The sequence below is a fragment of the Bombina bombina genome, chromosome 2 (assembly GCF_027579735.1).
Source record: "Bombina bombina isolate aBomBom1 chromosome 2, aBomBom1.pri, whole genome shotgun sequence".
Classification (NCBI taxonomy): domain Eukaryota; kingdom Metazoa; phylum Chordata; class Amphibia; order Anura; family Bombinatoridae; genus Bombina; species Bombina bombina.
Genome location: NC_069500.1, coordinates 16,380,621 through 16,392,919, shown reverse-complemented (window position 1 = coordinate 16,392,919; position 12,299 = coordinate 16,380,621).

Genomic DNA, 12,299 nt, shown 5'->3' with positions numbered 1-12,299 from the left:
CCGAGCGGACCTGAGCGCTACTATAATAAAGTTATTAACCCCTAATCCGCATCACTAACCCTATAATAAATAGTATTAACCCCTAATCTGCCCTCCCTAACATCGCCGACACCTAACTTCAGACATTAACCCCTAATCTGCCGACCGGAGCTCACCGCTACTATAATAAATGTATTAACCCCTAAAGCTAAGTCTAACCCTAACACCCCCCTAAGTTAAATATAATTTTAATCTAACGAAATTAATTAACTCTTATTAAATAAATTATTCCTATTTAAAGCTAAATACTTACCTGTAAAATAAACCCTAATATAGCTACAATATAAATTATAATTAGATTGTAGCTATTTTAGGATTAATATTTATTTTACAGGCAACTTTGTAATTATTTTAACCAGGTACAATAGCTATTAAATAGTTAAGAACTATTTAATAGTTACCTAGTTCAAATAATTACAAAATTACCTGTAAAATAAATCCTAACCTAAGTTACAATTAAACCTAACACTATACTATCATTAAATTAATTAAATAAAATACCTACAATTACCTACAATTAAACCTAACACTACACTATCAATACATTAATTAAATACAATACCTACAAATAACTACAATGAAATAAACTAACTAAAGTACAAAAAATAAAAAAGAACTAAGTTACAAAAAATAAAAAAATATTTACAAACATAAGAAAAATATTACAATTTTAAACTAATTACACCTACTCTAAGCCCCCTAATAAAATAACAAAGACCCCCAAAATAAAAAATGCCCTACCCTATTCTAAATTACTAAAGTTAAAAGCTCTTTTACCTTACCAGCCCTGAACAGGGCCCTTTGCGGGGCATGCCCCAAGAATTTCAGCTCTTTTGCCTGTAAAAAAAAACATACAATACCCCCCCCCAACATTACAACCCACCACCCACATACCCCTAATCTAACCCAAACCCCCCTTAAATAAACCTAACACTAAGCCCCTGAAGATCTTCCTACCTTGTCTTCACCTCGCCGGGTTCACCGATCGGTCCAGAGTCTTGATCCAAGCCCAAGTGGGGGGCTGAAGAGTGATGTCCATCCTCGGGCTGAAGTCTGGATCCAAGCGGCGGCTGAAGAAATCCATCATCGGGCTTAAGTCGGAAGTCCATCATCGGGATAAAGTCTTCTATCAAGCCGCATCTTCAATCTTCTTTCTTCTGGAGCGGAGCCATCTTCTTCCAAGCCGACGCGGAACATCCTCTTCAAACAACGACTAGACGAATGACGGTTCCTTTAAGGGACGTCATCCAAGATGGCGTCCCTCGAATTCCGATTGGCTGATAGGATTCTATCAGCCAATCGGAATTAAGGTAGGAATATTCTGATTGGCTGATGGAATCAGCCAATCAGAATCAAGTTCAATCCGATTGGCTGATCCAATCAGCCAATCAGATTGAGCTCACATTCTATTGGCTGATCAGAACTATATTAGGGTTTATTTTACAGGTAAGTATTTAGCTTTAAATAGGAATAATTTATTTAATAAGAGTTAATTAATTTCGTTAGATTAAAATTATATTTAATTTAGGGGGGTGTTAGTGTTAGGGTTAGACTTAGCTTTAGGGGTTAATACATTTATTATAGTAGCGGTGAGCTCCGGTCGGCAGATTAGGGGTTAATGTTTGAAGTTAGGTGTCGGCGATGTTAGGGAGGGCAGATTAGGGGTTAATACTATTTATTATAGGGTTAGTGATGCGGATTAGGGGTTAATAACTTTATTATAGTAGCGCTCAGGTCCGCTCGGCAGATTAGGGGTTAATAAGTGTAGGTAGGTAGCGGCGACGTTGTGGGGGGCAGATTAGGGGTTAATAAATATAATATAGGGGTCGGCGGTGTTAGGGGCAGCAGATTAGGGGTACATAGGGATAATGTAAGTAGCGGCGGTTTACGGAGCGGCAGATTAGGGGTTAAAAATAATATACAGGGGTCAGCGATAGCGGGGGCGGCAGATTAGGGGTTAATAAGTGTAAGGGTAGGGGTGTTTAGACTCGGGGTACATGTTAGGGTGTTAGGTGCAGACGTAGGAAGTGTTTCCCCATAGCAAACAATGGGGCCGCGTTATGAGTTTAACGCTGCTTTTTTGCAGGTGTTAGGTTTTTTTTCAGCTCAAACAGCCCCATTGTTTCCTATGGGGGAATCGTGCACGAGCACGTTTTTGAGGCTGGCCGCTTGCGTAAGCAACTCTGGTATCGAGAGTTGAAGTTGCGTTAAAAATGCTCTACGCTCCTTTTTTGGAGCCTAACGCAGCCTTTTTGTGGACTCTCAATACCAGAGTTATTTTTATGGTGCGGCCAGAAAAAAGCCGGCGTTAGCTACGCGGGTCGTTACCGACAAAACTCTAAATCTAGCCGTAAGATAGCTACAATGTAACTATTAGTTATATTGTAGCTATCATAGTTTTTTTTCACAGGTAAGTATGTATTTAGTTTAAAATAGTTATATTTAGTTAATAATTGTAACTTTAATTTAGCTGTATTTAAATTATGTTAAAGTTAGGGGGTGTTAGGCTTAGGGTTACTTTAGGGTTAGGGTTAGGTTTAGGGGTTAGGGTTAGTGTTACGTTAGGGTTAGGTTTAGGGGTTAATATATTTATTTAGTGGTAGTGATGTGGGAGGCCAGATGTTTAGGGGTTTATTGTATTATGTAGGGGCGGTGATGTTAGGGGCAGCAGATTAGGGGTTAATAACTGTATGTAGGTGGCAGCGATGTTGGGGACGGCAGATTAGGGTTTAATAACTGTATGTAGGTTGCGGCGATGTTGGGGACAGCAGATTAGGGGTTAATAACTTATGTAGGTGGCGGCGATGTTGGGGGCAGCATATTAGGGGTTAATAACTGTATGTAGGGGCAGCAATGTTAGGGGCAAGAGATTAGGGGTTAATAACTGTATGTAGGTGGTGGCGATGTTTTGGGCAGCAGATTAGGGGTTAATAACTGTATGTAGGGGCAGCGATGTTAGGGGCAAGAGATTAGAGGTTAATAACTGTATGTAGGTGGTGGCGATGTTAGGGGCAGCAGATTAGGGGTGTTTAGACATGGGGTTTATGTTAGGGTGTTAGATTTTTACATTAAATTTATTTACCTCATAGACATCAATGGGGCTGCATTAAGGAGCTTTTCGTTCCATGATCGCAGGTGTTAGACTTTTTTTTGGCCTGCTCTCCCACATTTCAAGTGCGGTATGGAGCTCAACGCCACCATATCGCCCGCACAAGCCTGCTTTTTTTAAACTCGTAATACCAGCGCTGCAGGGGGTTGAAATAATGCCACTTTTAGGGCGGTCGTTAAAAACCCTATAGCGCTCAAATCTCATAATCTAGCTGATTATTATTATTATAACAATAATAACAATAATAAAAGCAATTTTAATAATAGCAATATTATTATTATTATTATTTTTTAATAATAATAATAATAATAATAAAACAATTATGAATATAGTAGTAATAATAATAATAATATTCATAATAATAATTATTATTATTATTTTTATTATTATTGTTATTTTTTGTTATTATAAATCTCCTCATTAGTGTGACATGATAGATAATGAGGTGACGTGTGCAGTAGTTAATAAATAACAGTAACAGATAATATAGTGCGATAGTAAGTGTATTTTAAAAAACAAATACTCATTTTAAAAATAGATGAAACATGTGACACATGACAAAATATATAGATAGGGGCGCCCTTGGGTAGTATCAAACCAAAATATAAAATATAATAATATATAATATATTGAACCAAATTGTTTAGAAGAATATAGCTCTCATAGAATAATATAGGCCTAGATTTGGAGTTTGGCGGTAGCCGTGAAAACCAGCTTTAGATCCCCTTACGTAAATTGCGTATCCTATCTTTTCAATGGGATCTTTCTAATTCCGGTATTTAGAGTCGTGTCTGAAGTGAGCGTTAGAATTCTAACGACAAAACTCCAGCCGCAGAAAAAAGTCAGTAGTTAAGAGCTTTTTGGGCTAATGCCGGTTCATAAAGCTCTTAACTACTGTACTCTAAAGTACACTAACACCCATAAACTACCTATGTACCCCTAAACCGAGGTCCCCCCACATCACCGCCACTCGATTAAATTTTTTTAACCCCTAATCTGCCGACCACCACCTACGTTAAACTTATGTACCCCTAATCTGCTGCCCCTAACACCGCCGACCCCTGTATTATATTTATTAACCCCTAACCTGCCCCCCACAACGTCGCCGCCAGCTACCTACAATAATTAACCCCTAATCTGCCGACCGCAAAGCGCCGCCACCTACATTATAGCTATGTACCCCTAATCTGCTGCCCCTAACACCGCCGACCCCTATATTATATTTATTAACCCCTAATCTGCCCCCCTCAACGTCGCCTCCACCTGCCTACACTTATTAACCCCTAATCCGCCTCACTAACCCTATAATAAATAGTATTAACCCCTAATCTGCCCTCCCTAACATCGCCGACACCTAACTTCAATTATTAACTCCTAATCTGCCGACCAGAGCTCACCGCTATTCTAATAAATGTATTAACCCCTAAAGCTAAGTCTAACCCTAACACTAACAGCCCCCTAAGTTAAATATAATTTGAATCTAACGAAATTAATTAACTCTTATTAAATAAATTATTCCTATTTAAAGCTAAATACTTACCTGTAAAATAAATCCTAATATAGCTACAATATAAATTATAATTACATTGTAGCTATTTTAGGATTAATATTTATTTTACAGGCAACTTTGTAATTATTTTAACCAGGTACAATAGCTATTAAATAGTTAAGAACTATTTAATAGTTACCTAGTTCAAATAATTACAAAATTACCTGTAAAATAAATCCTAACCTAAGTTACAATTAAACCTAACACTATACTATCATTAAATTAATTAAATAAAATACCTACAATTACCTACAATTAAACCTAACACTACACTATCAATACATTAATTAAATACAATATCTACAAATAACTACAATGAAATAAACTAACTAAAGTACAAAAAATAAAAAAGAACTAAGTTGCAAAAAATAAAAAAATATTTACAAACATAAGAAAAATATTACAACAATTTTAAACTAATTACACCTACTCTAAGCCCCCTAATAAAATAACAAAGACCCCCAAAATAAAAAATGCCCTACCCTATTCTAAATTACTAAAGTTAAAAGCTCTTTTACCTTACCAGCCCTGAACAGGGCCCTTTGCGGGGCATGCCCCAAGAAGTTCCGCTCTTTTGCCTGTAAAAAAAACATACAATACCCCCCCAGCATTACAACCCACCACCCACATACCCCTAATCTAACCCAAACCCCCCTTAAATAAACCTAACACTAAGCCCCTGAAGATCATCCTACCTTGTCTTCACCTCACCAGGTATCACCGATCCGTCCTGGCTCCAAAATCTTCATCCAACCCAAGCGGGGGCTGGCGATCCATCATCCGGTGGCTGAAGAGGTCCAGAAGAGGCTCCAAAGTCTTCATCCTATCCGGGAAGAAGAGGCGATCCGGACCGGCAACCATCTTGATCCAAGCGGCATCTTCTATCTTCATCCGATGACGACCGGCTCCATCCTGAAGACCTCCACCGCGGACCCATCTTCATCCGGCGACGTCCAACTGAAGAATGACGGTTCCTTTAAGGGACGTCATCCAAGATGGCGTCCCTCGAATTCCGATTGGCTGATAGGATTCTATCAGCCAATCGGAAATAAGGTAGGAATATTCTGATTGGCTGATGGAATCAGCCAATCAGAATCAAGTTCAATACGATTGGCTGATCCAATCAGCCAATCAGATTGAGCTCGCATTCTATTGGCTGTTCCGATCAGCCAATAGAATGCGAGCTCAATCTGATTGGCTGATTGGATCAGCCAATCGGATTGATTTTGATTCTGATTGGCTGATTCCATCAGCCAATCAGAATATTCCTACCTTAATTCCGATTGGCTGATAGAATCCTATCAGCCAATCGGAATTCGAGGGATGCCATCTTGGATGACGTCCCTTAAAGGAACCGTCATTCTTCAGTTGGACGTCGCCGGATGAAGATGGGTCCGCGGTGGAGGTCTTCAGGATGGAGCCGGTCGTCATCGGATGAAGATAGAAGATGCCGCTTGGATCAAGATGGTTGCCGGTCCGGATCGCCTCTTCTTCCCGGATAGGATGAAGACTTTGGAGCCTCTTCTGGACCTCTTCAGCCACCGGATGATGGATCGCCAGCCCCCGCTTGGGTTGGATGAAGATTTTGGAGCCAGGACGGATCGGTGATACCTGGTGAGGTGAAGACAAGGTAGGATGATCTTCAGGGGCTTAGTGTTAGGTTTATTTAAGGGGGGTTTGGGTTAGATTAGGGGTATGTGGGTGGTGGGTTGTAATGTGGGGGGGGGGTATTGTATGTTTTTTTTTACAGGCAAAAGAGATGAACTTCTTGGGGCATGCCCCGCAAAGGGCCCTGTTCAGGGCTGGTAAGGTAAAAGAGCTTTTAACTTTAGTAATTTAGAATAGGGTAGGGCATTTTTTATTTTGGGGGTCTTTGTTATTTTATTAGGGGGCTTAGAGTAGGTGTAATAAGTTTAAAATTGTTGTAATATTTTTCTTATGTTTGTAAATATTTTTTTATTTTTTGTAACTTAGTTCTTTTTTATTTTTTGTACTTTAGTTAGTTTATTTCATTGTAGTTATTTGTAGATATTGTATTTAATTAATGTATTGATAATGTAGTGTTAGGTTTAATTGTAGGTAATTGTAGGTATTTTATTTAATTAATTTAATGATAGTATAGTGTTAGGTTTAATTGTAACTTAGGTTAGGATTTATTTTACAGGTAATTTTGTAATTATTTGAACTAGGTAACTATTAAATAGTTCTTAACTATTTAATAGCTATTGTACCTGGTTAAAATAATTACAAATTTGCCTGTAAAATAAATATTAATCCTAAAATAGCTACAATGTAATTATAATTTATATTGTAGCTATATTAGGATTTATTTTACAGGTAAGTATTTAGCTTTAAATAGGAATAATTTATTTAATAAGAGTTAATTAATTTCGTTAGATTAAAATTATATTTAACTTAGGGGGGTGTTAGTGTTAGGGTTAGACTTAGCTTTAGGGGTTAATACATTTATTAGAATAGCGGTGAGCTCCGGTCGGCAGGTTAGGGGTTAATAATTGAAGTTAGGTGTCGGCGATGTTAGGGAGGGCAGATTAGGGGTTAATACTATTTATTATAGGGTTAGTGAGGCGGATTAGGGGTTAATAAATATAATATAGGGGTCGGCGGTGTTAGGGGCAGCAGATTAGGGGTACATAAGGATAATGTAAGTAGCGGCGGTTTACGGAGCGGCAGATTAGGGGTTAAAAATAATATGCAGGGGTCAGCGATAGCGGGGGCGGCAGATTAGGGGTTAATAAGTGTAAGGTTAGGGGTGTTTAGACTTGGGGTTCATGTTAGGGTGTTAGGTGCAGACGTAGGAAGTGTTTCCCCATAGCAAACAATGTAGCTGCGTTAGGAGCTAAACGCGGCTTTTTTTGCAGGTGTTAGGTTTTTTTTCAGCTCAAACAGCCCCATTGTTTTCTATGGGGGAATCGTGCACGAGCACGTTTTTGAGGCTGGCCGCGTCCGTAAGCAACACTGGTATCGAGAGTTGCAGTTGCGTTAAAAATGCTCTACGCTCCTTTTTTGGAGCCTAACGCAGACATTCTGTGGACTCTCAATACCAGAGTTATTTTAAAGGTGCGGCCAGAAAAAAGCCAGCGTTAGCTACGCGGGTCGTTACCGACAAAACTCTAAATCTAGCCGATAATAAATTAAATAAATTAAGTACAAATCTGAAGCCAGAATATATGTTGACAAAATATATAGATAAGGGGCTAACTAAACAGCACGTAATTCAAACTAAAACATTATTATTGTTATTTGGACTAATAATAGTAGTAATTATTATTATTATTATTATTATTAAACATAGAAACATAGATATTGACGGCAGATAAGAGCCATAGGCCCAGCAAGTCTGCCCGACCTTACCTAACAGTATAAACTTATCTAGTTCGTAGGATAGCCCTATGCTTGTCCCATGCATTTTTAAAGTCCCCCACAGTGTTTGTTGATACTACCTCTTGAGGAAGTTTATTCCATAAATCAATCACTCTTTCTGTAAAGAAGTGCTTCCTCAAATTACTCCTGAATCTACTACCCTTTAGCTTGAGCTCATGACCCCTTGTTCTTGAATTTTCCATTTTATGTAAAATACCCACAGCCTCAATAGAAACATAATAATAGTAGTATTATTATTATTATTATTATTATTATTAGTAGGAGTAGTAGTAGTAGTATTAAAATACATAATAATAATAATAATAATAATAGTAGTAATAATAATAACTATTATTGTTGTTATTATTATTATAAATCTCATCTTGAGTGTGACATGATAGATAATGAGGTGAAGTTTGCAATAGTTTATAAATAACAGGAACAGATAATACAGTGTGTCTTTTATAAACAAATACTAATTTTAAATATATAGATGAAACATGTGACAAATGAACCTGATTAACAGCGCTTAATTCAAACTAAAACATTATTATTTTTATTGTGACTAATGTGAGAACTGACATACAGATCTGTTTCTACAGATATTGATGAATGTACAGTGTGGTCAGACCCATGTCAGAATGGACAATGCACCAACACCCCTGGCTCATTCACATGCTCCTGCAACCATGGTTACACAGCTGGCAGTGGCGGTACAACCTGTGTTGGTAAGACCTGCTGAATAAAAAAAAATTGATGTGATTACTGTGTGTCTGTTATGGATGAGGGATTTCAGCAGTAGGGATGGAGGACAAAGCAGATGTGAGTGATTATAGTAGGAGTCAGAGCTCTCAGGAACTGAAGAATTATGTAAAAGTGCCATCCTTTGTGGCCCTTATTTCACATAACAAGTGAGATAAGTTTGTGAGGATATTATTATTATTATTGTTATAGTAATAACTATTTTTGTTGTTGATATTATTATTGTTATTATTACTACTATCATCATCATTATTATTATCATCAACATTATTATTATTACTATTATTATAACTATTATTATTTTTACTATTATTACTTTTACTACTACTATTATTATTTGTATTATTATTTTTACCATTATTACTTTTACTACTACTTTTCTAATAGCAATATTAATATTATTATTTTTGTTGTTATAATACTATTATTATTATTGATGCTGTAATAATAATAATAATAATAATATTTACAGCTACTACTACTGTTATTATTATCATTATCAACAACAATAGTAGTATTTATTATTGTTATAATAACAATACTAATAACAATAATAATTGCAGTAATTTTTATAATTATTATAACAATAACAAAAATAATAAAATCAATATTAATAATAGCAATATTATTTTTTTTTAATATTAATAATAACAACAATTATGATTATAGTAGTAATAATAATAACTATTATTATTTGTATCATTATTACTATTGTTAATATTTTGTTATTATTATAAATCTCCTCATTAATGTGGCAGGATAGATAATGAGGTGAAGTTTAATACAGATAATGCAGTGTGTTAGTAAGTGTATTTTATAAGCAAATACTAATTTTTAAATAGATGAAAAATGTGACAGATGAACTTGACTAAATGCTCCTGCTACCATGGTTACACAGCTGGCAGTGGCGGTACAACCTGTGTTGGTAAGACCTGTTGAATAAAAAAAATAGATGTGATTACTGTGTGTCTGTTATGGATGAGGGATTTCAGCAATAGGGATGGAGGACAAAGCAGATGTGAGTGATTATAGTAGGAGTCAGAGCTCTCAGGAACTGAGAGACATATAGTTAATGAGGAAGAATTATGTAAAAGTGCCATCCTTTGTGGCCCTTGTTTCACATAACAAATGGGATAAGTTTGTGAGGATACATAATATACAATAAAAAACCTTTTTTCAAGGTATTATTATTATTATAGTAATAATTATTTTTGTTGTTGATATTATTATTGTTATTATTACTTCTATCATCATCATTATTATCATCAACATTATTATTAGTATTACTATTATTGTAACTATTATTATTTTTACTAATATTACTTTTACTACTACTATTATTATTTGTATTATTATTTTTACTATTATTACTTTTACTACTACTACTATTATTATTATTATTATTATTATTACTACTATTACTACTACTATTATTGTTATCATCATCATCATCATCACTACTATTATTATTTGTACTACTATTATTATTTGTATTATTATTTTTACTATTATTACTTTTACTACTACTATTATTATTTTTATTATTATTACTTTTACTACTACTACTACTATTATTATTATTATTATTATTATTATTATTACTATTACTACTACTATTATTGTTATCATCATCATCATCATCATCATCACTACTATTATTATTTGTACTACTATTATTATCATCAACAACAAAATTATTACTACTATTATTTTTACCACTTTTATTATCATCAACAACATTATTATTATTATTGTTATTATTATCATCAACAACAAGAACAACAACAGCAATTGTAGTGGTAGTTATTATTATAGTAATAATGTTAATAACCTTAATAATAGTAGTTATTATTATTATTATAACAATTTTATAACAATAATAAAAGCAATAGTAATAATAGCAATAATAATATTATTATTGTTGTTGTTATAATACTTCTATTATTATTGATGCTGTAATAATAATAATAATAATAATATTTACAACTACTACTACTTTAGTAGTATTAATTAATGTTATAATAACAATAATAATAAAAATAATAATTGCAGTAATTATTATTATTATTATTATTATTATTATTATAACAATAATAATAATACAAGCAATATTAATAATAGCAATATTATTATTATTTTTAATAATAATAATAATAATAATAATAATAATAATAATAACCATTATGATTATAGTAGTAATAATAATAACTATTATTATTTTTTATCATTACTACTATTGTTAATATTTTGTTATTATTATAAATCTCCTCAATAATGTGACATGATAGATAATTAGGTGAAGTTTAATACAGATAATGCAGTGTGTTAGTAAGTGTAGTTTATAAGCAAATACTAATTTTTAAATAGATGAAAAATGTGACAGATGAAGCTAACTAAACAGCACTTAATTCAAACTATAACATTATTATTTTTTGTGACTAATGTGAGAACTGACATACAGATCTGTTTCTACAGATATTGATGAATGTACAGTTTGGTCAAACCCATGTCAGAATGGACAATGCACCAACACCCCTGGCTCATTCACATGCTCCTGCTACCATGGCTACACAGCTGGCAGTTGGGGTACAACCTGTGTTGGTAAGACCTGCTGAATAAAGAAAAAATAGATATCACTACTGTGATGGGGGATTTAAGTGGAAGAGTTATGTAAAAGTGCTGTCCTTTGTGACCTCATTACACATAACAAGTAGGATACATGTTTGAGGATACATTATAATGTTATGGATACACTTAGTGCCTGCTGTGAAAAGACCCTGGCTCTGGTTTCCTCTCGTTGCACCTTTCAACAAATACATCCTATGTCTTCCCTCACTTTTCCCTCATTCAAAACCCAGCGGGTCCATCTTGAATCATCCGTCGAAGATCCATCCTCTTCTTCCGGCGACTCCCGACGAATGACGGTTCCTTTAAGGGACGTCATCCAAGATGGTGTCCCTCGAATTCCGATTGGCTGATAGGATTCTATCAGCCAATCGGAATTAAGGTAGGAAAATTCTGATTGGCTGATGGAATCAGCCAATCAGAATCAAGTTCAATCTGATTGGCTGATCCAATCAGCCAATCAGATTGAGCTCGCATTCTATTGGCTGTTCCGATCAGCCAATAGAATGCAAGCTCAATCTGATTGGCTGATTGGATCAGCCAATCGGATTGAACTTGATTCTGATTGGCTGATTCCATCAGCCAATCAGAATATTCCTACCTTAATTCCGATTGGCTGATAGAATCCTATCAGCCAATCGGAATTCGAGGGACGCCATCTTGGATGACGTCCCTTAAAGGAACCTTCATTCGTCGGTAGTCGCCGGAAGAAGAGGATGGATCTGCGTCGGCTGTTTCAAGATGGACCCGCTCCGCGACGGATGGAAGAAGATAGAAGATGCCGCTTGGATGAAGATGTTTGCCAGTCCGGATGTCCTCTTCTTGCCGGATAGG